The sequence below is a fragment of the Nematolebias whitei genome, chromosome 6 (genome assembly GCF_014905685.2).
Source record: "Nematolebias whitei isolate Nwh7 chromosome 6, NemWhi1, whole genome shotgun sequence".
Taxonomy (NCBI): Eukaryota; Metazoa; Chordata; class Actinopteri; order Cyprinodontiformes; family Rivulidae; genus Nematolebias; species Nematolebias whitei.
In genome coordinates this window covers 40,913,079-40,926,282 of record NC_056503.1, presented here as the reverse complement: position 1 = coordinate 40,926,282, position 13,204 = coordinate 40,913,079, and positions in this window count along the sequence as shown.

The following is a 13,204-nucleotide window of genomic DNA, read 5'->3' as shown; positions in this document are numbered from 1 at the left end:
ATGTATGTATGTATGTATGTATGTATGTATGTATGTATGTATGTATGATGTATGTATTTATGTATTTATGCATGCATGTATGTCTGTATGTATGTATGCATGTATGTATGCATGAATGTATGCATGTATGTATGCATGAATGTATGCATGTATTCATGTTTAAATTTATAAAGAATGCAAACATAACAGTTCAATACTGAAAATAGTTAGTTACGTACATGCAGATTTTTATCTGCCGTGCTTTCTGAATACCATCAAAATTTTTAGGGTCCTCGTGGGATTTTAATTTCACACATTATTAGTACACACGAAAATTAATTTTACGTTATCCAAAATTAATTAAGAGACTGATAATATCTGAATGAAATTTAAAAAAATAAAAAAATTAATTAAGGGCACATCGTTCTTTTCCAGCATACATGCCACCCACTGCTTTTCATGCCAAGAGTTTAGACTAAGATTATTTATTGATAAATAACTGTATTATAGTTTTTTTGGTCAAACCTTGAAAGAAAAAAAAATGTGCTTGGTATCATAGTATTTTTTAAATTATTATTATTTGTCATGTTTACACTATATATTGTGAATGATTCCACTACCACATCAAATTTTAGCTCAATATCTAACAAACTGACTGTTATAGCCATTTTTGTCTTTGCTTATGTGGATTAGCTTGGGTGGCCATCTTGAATTGGACTGACAAAGATTTTGCACAATCTGATAAACTTAGAATATGTATTAGTGATCAGTCTCAGCTAACATCACACTAAATTTTATGTTAATTTGTCAGTCCATTTTCTTTATTGGTTTCTCCTTTCGATGTCACTGGGAGCTGGGAGCTATCTCCAGCCGTCTTTTTGTGAGAGACGGGGACGCCCTGGACAGATCACAAGTCCATCACAAGGCCACAGAGATAAATGACTGGATTATAGCGTTTGTGTGTTTTAAGGTCAGTTGGTTATGGCAGCCATTTGATTTGCCTTTTTTTTTTCCTCCACTGGTTCAGGTACACACACGTATATGTACACACAGAAAAACATTATCATCCGCCCGTGCCTTCTGGAGGTGGGTGATAATGAAAGTTATTAAACACACATTTGGCTACAGCAGATTAAATAACTTGATGCACAAATACTGATACCACAAGGATATTGGATATAAAAAAAATAAAATGCATTTGATGGTTTATTATCACTGCTTTGGTAACTCAAATTACCTTATTAAAAGATGAATATTAATACGACAGCCGTGCGCAGATTACAGAGGTCACGCTAAATATCTCACCATCCTTGAAGGGAGTTCTCATTTCAGGACGCAAGACATAATGTTCCTCCATTCTTCAGCTCCCATTGACCTTGAGCATAATGTTGCTTCCCAGCAGACTAATGTTGCCATTATCAACATACTGTCCGGCCAACCATCTGCCTGCTTCACACTGAGCCCAGCGCCCCCCCGCCCCCAATCCTCTCACAGAGTCTGCTTCCAGTGTTCACTTCATAATCATTACCACCGAAAACCCAGCCAGTTCAAGCAAACATCAGCTCCCACATTACACTCCTTCACATTATTAAAAGCTCAAAGCTTCGTTAAGCTATGTAAATTGTGATGGACTGTGTTGAATAATGCCCGGCAGAAAGCAATACTAAAAAAAAATCCATCATAATTTAGTAATTGCATATTGAAAGGAGGTAACATTTCTGTGCAATTACAAACAGTGAGTTGGCAAATGGATTTTCTCCTTGCCCTTGAAATATAAGAACCACACCCTGGGCAATGCAACAATCATGTCATGACCTCTAAAGAGGTCTTATAAGTCTTACCAAACTGAAGAAACTGATCCCCTCCGTACCCCGTAGGCACGGTCCACAAAAGTCCTCCAGCTCACCATAAGCTCTTATCAAGGCAGAACAGAAGTCTCTGACAAAACTCTTTAGGGAGAAATTGATCAATTAAAAGGAAGCATTAACATTTGTACACATTGTGGCTACACCGCCGTTCTGATTTTGAAGTGATTAACATTAATTCTTCAATTTATAGTCCATCAAAGTTTTCCCCAGCTCTATATAATTAAATAGTCCGACTGTACGCTTTTCATTAGCGTCAGCTTTCTCTAATCTCCACATCAAGACTCTGAAAGAGAGTGGAGCTTTTTTTATTTAATAATACTGACTAGACTGGTGGCTTCAACTGCTTTTTCTTTCTTTTACACCCCACAGTTGAAGTTTATCAACAGGAGAAGGAGCCATAAAAAGCAGGCTTTTCTTTAAACATTTAGAATCATATTTTGTAAAACCATACCATTAATATAAACAATTAAAGGCCTAGGAGTCCTTGAAGGAACGCAAACGGCCCACCGCCTTTCATAACCAGAGTTTTGACCTAAGATCAATTTATGTAGAGAATTGAACTGCTTGCCAGTTTTGTCAAGCATTATGCTTATTCTTGTGATATTCTCAGGTTTAAATGTGGTTTGAATGACTATAAGCTACTTTCTTTTTCTTTCAGCTGCTCCCTTCCTCAGGAGTCACCACAGCGAACTACCTCGCATGAAGACTTGGCAATTGTTTTTATGCTGGATGCTCTTCCTGACACAACCACAGGCCACCGAGCTACCACAGCCCTCTGTGTGGAGCAGGGAGTTGCTATCTAGGGTGCCCAGGGGAGCAGATGGTGGGGGTTAAGGGCCTTGCTCAAGGGGCAAGGACCCATAATGGGGCAAATAAGGGTGGAGGCAGGTGTGGGTGTTTCACGTTTTCCACCCACATTCTGATGTTGTCAGTCCGGGGAGTCAAACCGGCGACCTTCCAATCACAGGCCCACTTTCTCTAACCTCTGCGCCATCACTGCCCCAATGACTATAATCTTCTACCACCTCAAATTTTAGCTAATCTCTAAAACCGTCAGCCATAATTCTGTTCACTATTGTTAAGTAATTGTGGCAGCCATCTTGGAATGGTTTGACTCCAAAAGTTAATTAGTTGTAAACAAACATATATTTACTTTCTGAAAGTTTTATTGAAATCCAGTAGTCCCTCGATTATCGCAGGGGTTCCACAAACACACCCCCCCCCCCCCTGCGCACACGATAGTTGAAAAACCGTGAAGTAGGAACGCTATATTTATTTTAGTATTTTTATTTATTTTAAGGCTTTACCTTAAACAATTCCTTCCCACACTAATGCAATGTTCTAAACTCTTCAAATTTTAACAACATACGTATATACAGTTCTGCAAAATTTTATTTGGGTACTCACCAGCTCTGCAGAACAGCAGCTCAGTTCCAGTCCATTTCCGTAGAAAGCAGCGGACAGAAGCACTGTTGGCTTCTGGGAAGTGTAGTTCTTTTTTGACTAACATTACAGTATAGGCTTATTGAAAGAAAACTACAAAATGGTTGCTCCTGTCCCAAAGTTTTTTGGGGGGGTTAATTTTTTATTCCGTACTGTCCCAATTACGTGAGTAATATTAAAATTGACAATCGTTGAAAAAACGTGAAAGAGCGAGTCCGCAAATGTCGAACCACGAAGTACTGAGGGACTACTGTAGTTCATGATATATTTTACTAACAGACGAACAGGGTTTACTCCAAATGTTAAAGCTGACATTTTAAACAAAGATCTAACTATAAGTAGCACTCGAGGCATGTGTTCTCAATAACTATAGACTACTACCACAATGAATTTTAGCAACAACACAAACAAAACAAAGACCAAGTTATAGCCATGATTTAGTTCGCTGGCAGTGACAGCTATATTGATTTGTGTTTATTTCAAAAGATGAGAAGTTGTACAGCCAATAATAGCTTTTGTAAATAATCTGTAGGTGGAGTTTGATGCAACAATAACCAGAAGTGATAAAGAAATCCATCCATCCATTATCTTTTACCCGCTTCTTCCATTTTGGGTCACGGGGGTCACCGGCACCCATGTCCAGCAATCACTGTGTGAGGGGCGGGGGACATCCTGGACAGGTAGCAAGTCCATCACAGGGACACATAGAGACAAACAACCATTCACTCTCTCACGCACACATCTGGACAATTTAGAGTTACCAATCAGCCTAACATGCATGTTTTTGGTCTGTGGGAGGAAACCGGAGCACCCGGAGAAAACCCACGCATGCACGGAGAGAACATGCAAACTCCACCCAGAAAGGCCCCTGGACCGGGATTTGAACCAAGGACCTGCTCGCTGAGAGGCAGCAGCTCTACCAGTTGTGCCACCGTGCTGCCCTGATAAAGAAATTAAAATCTGAATTAGGTTTTAATTACAGATTTAATTTGCATTAATTTAATTTGCAATTTGCTGCTTCACCCATACTCTCCTGCTCGGTGCCTCAGATCAGCTGATCAGCTGCTCCTGGAGGTGCCGAGGTCTAAGCGGAGGCTCAGAGGGGACAGAGCTTTTTCTGTTGCTGCTCCAAGACTGTGGAACGATCTTCCTCTTCCCATCAGATGAGCTCCTTCACTGTCCAGTTTTAAAACTCTTTTAAAAACACATTTTTACTCCCTGGCTTTTAGCACAGACTGAATTTTGCTCTGCACTGTTTTTATTATTTTTATTGATCTTAATGTTTTGACAACTGTTTTTATGTGTTTAAATGTTCTTGATTTTATATGTACAGCACTTTGTGGCAGCTGTGGTTGTTTTAAAGGGCTTTATAAATAAAGTATTATTATTATTATTATTATTAGTTATTCTGAAAAGAAACTGTGTTGTTCCTAGAACTCGTAACTAATTTCCTGGAACTAAACGGTAACAATCAAAATATTTTCATTTACAATACATGGAAATATTGTGACTACTAGCTATTGTGAAAATTGCATGTCACTGCTGAAAAAAGTTTCCTAGTCCTCAAAGGGGTCTTAAGCACGAAGTTAGTAATTTAATATATTATTTTCATTTTCAGAATTTTGCACACAGAGTTTAAAATCATTATTTTTAGAAGTCGGGGAGGGCATGCTCATGACTAACCGCAGAAAAGAAACACCAGTTAACTTCAAACAACATGATTTTGTAACAATTAAATAACAAACAAATATTTTTATACTTTCTTATAAAGCACATTTTAATGCTAAATATTTGAGGTCAGTAACAGCAGAGACTGTTTCCCTGATTGCAGCTGCACCTGAATGGTGAAAAGGGTTTTTATGGGATGAAATTTGCTCTTTCATAAGAGATTATACAGATTGCGCTGACTTCTAGTATTGACAAAGCAGAATGGAAATTAGAAAGAGTCATGTGATCTGGAACAAACAATATGAACTCGTGTTTCACCCTAGATGCATCACTGTGCTATTAGTGCAGATATATGTGTATACAGTCACATAAAATGCCCTGTATTGCTGCATGAGGGGCTCCATTTTGTGTGGTAGCAGCTTCCCTGTGAAACTCTGACCGCCTGCAAGCCCATGCATGGATTGATGACTGAAACAGGACTACCCATGCATTCATTCCTCCAAACTAACTTGCACTCTCTGCAGAACATCTTTAAATAGTCTGCCCGGGGAGAGTCTGCGCCATTTGATTTATTCTACACTGAACGCTTGGATCTAATTAAAACAAACTTTCCAAATTTGTAGGGGTAAATTTTAAGTGATGCAGACTCATGAGAGTACATAAAGAGAAGTGTTGTGTTTTGGGAGAGTGCTGTTGTTGGTATTGGGGGGTACTGTACCTGTGGCATAAGGTATGCAATAAACAACTTGCCATCTGTTTAAAATTAAGCACTTGAGATTCTTCCAGGAAAGTCACCAGAGACTTAATTAATGTTGCAATTTTAGTGAATGGAAAAGCAGCATTCCTCCAATATAATGACATCAAGAGGTAACCTTAGCATCAATTTCTTATAAGAAATGTCTTTTCCTTTAAATAATGGACCGTTTCTTTACTTAGAGGGTTATTTACTCTTATGAATATGCATTTTTTGTAATTTATACTTGTCTTCAATTTTGTTATTATTATTATGCATGTATCAAAAATCTAATGCCTCATTAGTGATGAAAATGAACTCTTTTTATACAGAAAAGCAAAAGCACTTAAAAAGTGAAAAACAATAGCAACTATAAATCTGAACAAAGGAGATGCATTTGAAGAACAAGTTTATGGTAATTTCTCACTGATTAATTCAACAGTAGGAATTTCCCTTATATATAACAGACACTTTCCTCCGCAACATCAATATTTAAAGAGAATGTTGAAAAGTTCTGCTGCTGCGCCTGCAGGATAGCAGCTGTCTGAATGTGGGTGGACATCAGGTGTTGCCATCAGCCTTATTATCATAGCTGTGGCATAAGACAGAATAAAACTCAGCTGTTATCAGTTTACGTTTGGTTTTCCATCTGAAAGTAGAGGCGTTGTAAATCATGTGTTTCAAAGATTATGATGGGATTTTCATTATTAAGGCTTGAGTTGTAAAATATTATTTGGCTTTATAAAAAAAATGGCATATGTTTTTGTAGAGCAGGAGGTTGTACAGCTGAGTTTTTCATTTCTCTCATTATAAATTTTGAGAGTTGATCTCGACAGTCAGTTTCATAATTTTAATTTCCATTTGAAACTATTGTTGGATGTTTAATACATTAGTCCCTCGGTTATTGCTGGGGTTACGTTCCGACCCCTCTGCAGTAAGTGAAATTCTGCCAAGTAGTGACGTTATATATATATATATATATATATATATATATATATATATACATATTAAGGCTTTAGAAACCCTTCCCACACTCTTGAAATGTTCTAAACTCTTAAACCTACATCATTTTAACAACATACGTACAGTAGTGTATATGTAGCTACTAAATTTTACTTACCAGCTCTGCAGAACAGCAACACGAGCTGGTAAGTAAAATTTCTGTGTCCCGGTCCGACTCGGTTTGTTTCTGCAGATGTAACCTGCAACGACGAAGCCCACGATCGATGTTTTAAACTCTTAAACCTACTAATTTCAACAACATGTGTAGCTAATAAATTTTACTTACAAGTGCGTCCCCGCTCGGAGGTCTGTGTGGGCCGTTTGAAAGAGATGAAAAAAAAGTCACTGGAAAAGTCAGATGGAGCGCCGGACCTTCGACGACACACCTCCCCACTTGGAAGTCCTCATGGGCCGGCTAGGAGCTCTCGAGTTCACAACTGAATCTGGGGGTCCGGTTCTGGTTTAGTTCAGTGCAGCTTTTGAGCGCCAAAAAGCAAAATTGTTTTTTTGGGGGGGAGCAGACCTTCAGTTGGCCAATACGAGACCGTAGGTGGTTGATTGAGTCCAAGTCCTGATGGGCTAAGGAAACAGCCCCAGACCTTCGGCGGCATGTCCCCACTTGGAACTTCTCGTGGGCCGGCTACAAGCTCTCAGATTTCACTGATGGGTCTGGAGGTCCGGTTCTGGTCCGGTTCTGGTGGGTTCTGTGCGCCTTCTCTGCATCTGCTGGGCACCAATCAGATCAAAACTTTACTTCAATTTTATCAGCAGAAGGAAACGGGCTTCTGGGCGAGGCCCTGTTGTCTTCTGGGAAATGTGGTCGTTATGAGCAGGAATACAGTGGAGGCTTGTGGAGAGAAAACTACAAAATGGCGGTGCCTGTCCGAAGTATTTTGTTTTTTTAACTTTTTACTGTACAGTACTGTATCCAGTACTGTACCAATCAAGTGAGCGATATTAAAGTTGACAATCATGTGTCCTATACAATTATCCATCCATCCATCCATCCATCCATCCATTAGCTTTACCCGCTTATTCCATTATGGGTCACGGGGGTCGCTGGTGCCCATGTCCAGAAATCACTGTGCGAGGGGCGGGGTACACCCTGGACGGGTCGCAAGTCCATCACAGGGCCACATAGAGACAAACGAGACAAACAACCATTCACTCTCTCACTCACACCTAGGGACAATTTAGAGTTACCAATCAGCCTAACATGCATGTTTTTGGTCTGTGGGAGGAAACCGGAGCACCCGGAGAAAACCCACGCATGCACGGAGAGAACATGCAAACTCCACCCAGAAAGACCCCTGGACCGGGGTTTGAACCAAGGACCTGCTCGCTGAGAGGCAGAAGCTCTACCAGTTGCGCCACCGTGCTGCCCTCCTATACAATTATTATTTGTATCATATTATTGACTGTACGTTCACAAACCGTGATAGAGCGAGTCCGCAGAAGTCGAACCGCAAAGTAGCGAGTGACTACTGTACCACTGCTGCAAGATACATCAAAGTATTTTTTTAAAGTAGATTTTCAACAGGGAGAAAAAAAAATACACCTAAACTCGTTTTAGATTTTCAATGAGGATAGGATTCAATTGTTAAACAGATTTCACATGCAAGGATGATGAAACGTTGTAATATGCAGTCTCTGTTTTAAACCACTTTGTGAATATAGGTAGTACTTGAAATCTCAAGTCCAGAGGTGGTGTACCACATTCACAGCGTGCGAACAAGCTTCTCTTAATTCATAGCTCTGCAGAGGCTGAAAAGTGCTTGAAGGCAATCAAAAAGTAGGGAATAACCACGGGGACATGAGGTTTAAATACTCCCATAGCTGCCTGGCTGTTGTCTTTATGCCAGTCAGTGGGGTGGTGGGCCAGTGGGATTACTCCAGACAGACAACTCAGCAAGAGAACTGATTAAAGAGAAGTGAGACAAGAGAAAATGTTTAATTCAGCCATATTTGGTATTCATGGAGCGGCAAACCATACAAGAGTTCACCTTGAGGGGTCATCAGGAGAGAAGGTCCAGAATCCCAAAGAGCAGCTTGGCCAAGTGTTCACCTACCACTTGGAACCACAACTGATTGTGTTGTTAATTGCTTTGATTATCAACTTTACTTTAGCCAAATTGAAAATGGTAATTCGGCGCATGGCGCATTGACAAAAAAAGACTTTTGTTGTGCAGCAACTGTGACATTCTGACAAATTCACAACAAGAATCGATGCTGAACTTCAAGCAGTGAATATAAATGAATGCACTCCAAACTTGTTAGGTCTTCTTTGTTAAGATGGCCAAACTAATTAATATACGCCTCGTATGTACGTTTTGTAACATTATAGTGTTTGTTACACAAACACTGTGAAAAATTTAGCAAATACTTGTTTATTAAGAAGCTCTATCTCATTATAATTACAACGTTTCTTTTGTTGACACAAAATATCACGGTTCAAATGATGCTTCTAAGAAGAAAAGTACAAATGACGCAAGTAGGAAAGATGCACAAGTCAAATTGAGTTTGTTCAGTTTGAATTGTGGACTATTTACAGACGTACTTTAGATACATTTGTTGGTACTCTTCAACAATAATGAAGAAAAACTGATGTCTTGCCAAAAAAGCTACGATATTGTCTCATCAGTTCCAGAAACGTTGGAGCTAAACATGCACTTTGACGTATTTCTGTCTGGCTTTTGGGTATTTTCTGTTCATAATAAAGTCCTCCATATCCTTTTGCAATGAGCCCCTTATAACTCAAAATGCAATGGGTATCTTAGAGCTTAGCTTGAATGAATTTAAATGGTTTCCTTAGCTCTTTTTCTACTATCCACTCTTTCTATCTGAAAAACGTGGGGTCGTATGTCTTCTTGCGTGCACATCCTGGTAGGCTGATTACAATCCTGTGAACTTTCTACTTTAAAAAAAAAAAGTATAATATTATTTGCTGCACTTTATTTAATATTTCCTGTACTTTTTTTAGTATATACAAGAACATTAAGCTGATTGGAGAAGGGTTTGTAACCTTTACCTTTAACATGGACAACTATAATAATCCTTCTGAGCTTCTCTGACAGCTTCACCTTTACATTCTCTGGTACAGATCTAAAACCAACGACCTCAACATTAGGATGGAGGGTTTAAGAAGGTTAGATGCATTATAATGTTTTTTTTTTTTTAGAAATATACATTTAGGAGAGGACAAGCTGGAGTAAGTTAAGTGATGTCATTTATTTTCTCAAGAAATAGACCTATGTACATCAGATGGTGATTTTCTAACTCCTGCATTGCTGTATTTGTCAGTTAACCTATAAATGACAACAACATAACAAAACTCCTGAAATTTCTTTCAACATTGTGATCATTTGCAGATGCACTTGTCGTTATCCTACCAACAAATGTATCTGCATCTATTTCATATGACACATTGATAACATTAGTTTTATAGTAGTGTGTCATTAAACCAACAAACATCTTTTTTTAAAGATTTATCAAAACCTTATTTTCCTCAATGTGCAACTTAATCCAAACATTTCTGTTTATATTAACCAAAGTGGAGGCATGAACATTTCAAGTGACCTAAACTACTTGGGTTTTGTCCCTAAAAATATTTAGAAAAAGAATGAAGTCATGACTAAATAAAATGTAATGTAGAAATTATTTTTTACCAAAACAAAAAAAAAAGCTGATTTGATCTAATTAGATCTGCAGTTGATCAACCATGATCTTTAACCCACATATTTAAACTGAACTAGCTGCTAGTTCCGCAGAATATGCTTGTCGGAGGAAATATTCAAAATATGTACAGTATTCTTGCTTTTCATATTTTATTAGCTGTAATATTAAATCAAGACTGCAAGGTTCTGACTGAAAAGTCATGGCATGAAACAAAAAATGTGAGAAAAAACATCTACAGTGAGTTGTAATTAATATTAAGAGCACAATGTTCCATTCAGTACATTCATGGATTGGAAAAAAAAAAAAAGACATAAATGAATCCGAACTCTTTTTTTATGCCAAGTTTCACCACAGAGGAGATAAAAGTACACAGCAGTCTGACCACAAATAATCCTTTAAGTTACAGTGCAGCTCCTAGTTTAAATATGATTTAAAAATATAAAAATGTCACAGAACAATAAACCACTGAGGTCAATAAATCAGAGAATGCCACGACTGGCCCAACCTTCACCTCCTGCACCGTTGTCTGTCTGCTGTTTTGTGATAATGATGTTGGAGACAGACAGGCCCATAAAAAAAGGAAAGCACCCTATAAATTTCTACATATGCAGAACCTTGATCTGCTGAACCATCTCACTGACGTGAAGCTGAAATCCACATTGTCCAGGTAAGTAGGATCATTATCCTGCTTCTATTTGAATATATTTAGTGTAACATTGTGACTACATGCCTTGCTGATGAGAGGTGACCATGATTTTTTTTATTATTTAGTTTCTGTACTCCACAGTGACTTGGGTTGCAGTAGCGTTTGTTGTAAATGGTTGTGTAAATCTATTTTCATTCACTGAACATAAATGTTTAAATGTTTTCATAAATATTCTGTTACCAACGGACACACTTTCAGATAAAGTAGCTCAACTTTACAATAAAATGCCACAAGAATATCTGCATTTTTAGATCAGTGCTGCTAAGGGAATAATATCCATGTATCTAAATGGTTGAATCTGTTCAGCAGTAACCTAGTTTTAGTAAAAACTGCACATCGCATTGCATTTAGTGGACTGTCATTCAAAATGACTCATAAGCAAGGATTACAGAGTACAATGTTTGGTTTAATATCTTGCCTATAAACTCTTCATCATGGGGACCAGGAAGTCATGGTTCAACTAGCCACATCCAGATGGATAGAAGACCATATGATTGCAGGGCAAGTGATGGGGGTTCATGATAGCAGTGCAAACATGAGAAACCTTCACTGGAGAAGAAGGGGGTTTATTTTTCAATAAATTTAATTTCATTAAAAAAAAAAAAAAAAAAAAAAAAAACTTGAGCTAAATATATTAATTGCTTTGTACCATTTGAAGAACTGCAAAGTAAGTGTTTGGCGTTTCTGTGATTGCTAAAGCCCGACCGATATATCGGTCAGGCCGATATAGGTGTTTGGGGACATATCGGTATCGGTGATAATTGGCCCATTATGAACCGATATAAACACTTCTAATTTTCACTCCTAAAATGTTGGTAACGAGCTGTGTCCTTACTTGCAAATGATGTAATTGTATAATGCATCCAGCAGAGGGCGCATGCGGACTATTTTCCAAGTCATGGCCATTCTGCACACTTGACTCAGAGCACAGCCGTAGCAGAGAGCAACTAAATACTGTGTAGTGTATTTTGTTGAACAGAGCATGGTGAAATTATAGTAACTGATTTGGATAGTAAAATAAAAAATCAACAATAACTTCTCTTCAATCATTAGCTACGTGCCTCTCAAGTTAGCAAGCTAACATTTTGCATAAGCTATTGCCTTGTTAATGTTTATCCAGAACAATAAATCTAACGTAGAGGTAAAATAATATTTTACCTACGTTAACATTGATATATTTTTAAAATATATCAGTGTTAATAATATTATCTTTGTCACCCTCAATGAAATGCTTTGTCTGAAATATATTTCTCTGCAAAAAAAAAAAAAAAGCTGTGGTCAATACTAATTAGGCCTTCACCATGCGTGACTGACAATGAACAGGGAGGTGTGTTTCTTTGGTGATTTTATATTTTTGTAACACACTTGAAACATTTATGGTGAATAGTGGAGGATAGAAAATGTGAACGCACATTAGGAAAACTGCTTCAAGACTTCAAGTGTTAAAACAGGTTTAAAAGTAGCTGTTTACTTCAACTTTTGGTGGTGGACAAAGCTCAGATAATTTCAGCCAGTATATCAGTCATTGGCATCAGCCTTCCTTTCCCACTATCGGAATCTGCAATAGCCAAAATTTCCATATCGGTTGGGCTCTTGTGAATGCTATACAAATTAAAAGCCTTTCTTGAAGGAATGCGTGTCGCCTGCCACCTTTCAGAGCTTTCAGAGCTTTAAACTAAGATAGGGGAAGCTGTGGAACACATAGCAGTCTATGGACCAGAAAAAAGTTGCAGGTTTGTTTCTCCATGTACAGTAGGCCTGCTGAAATAAACAATAAATCAATTAATCGCATGATAAGTGAAAATTATTGACCTCATTTTCATTTATCAGCTTTATCATTTCTTCGTGTCTCTCTTTCTACTGAAGACACTGGATGACAAAAGTCTCAACTCTGGTGCTCTTCGCTGACCCCTCCCCTTCTCTTTTCGCTTTAAAATTTATTTTAGCCATCCCAAATCGCATTTTTAGATTGTTAAAAGAAGCTAAGCTGAGAAGCTAAGCTACGAGCTAAGCTAACAGGCCGACCTCCGTCTTATCGAAGCCCCAAAAGTCATGGTTGAAACCTGTGCCATTATGTAAAAAGTTTTTTCTCTGCAAAAAGAAGCTGAGAACTTGGTTACTGATTTTTAT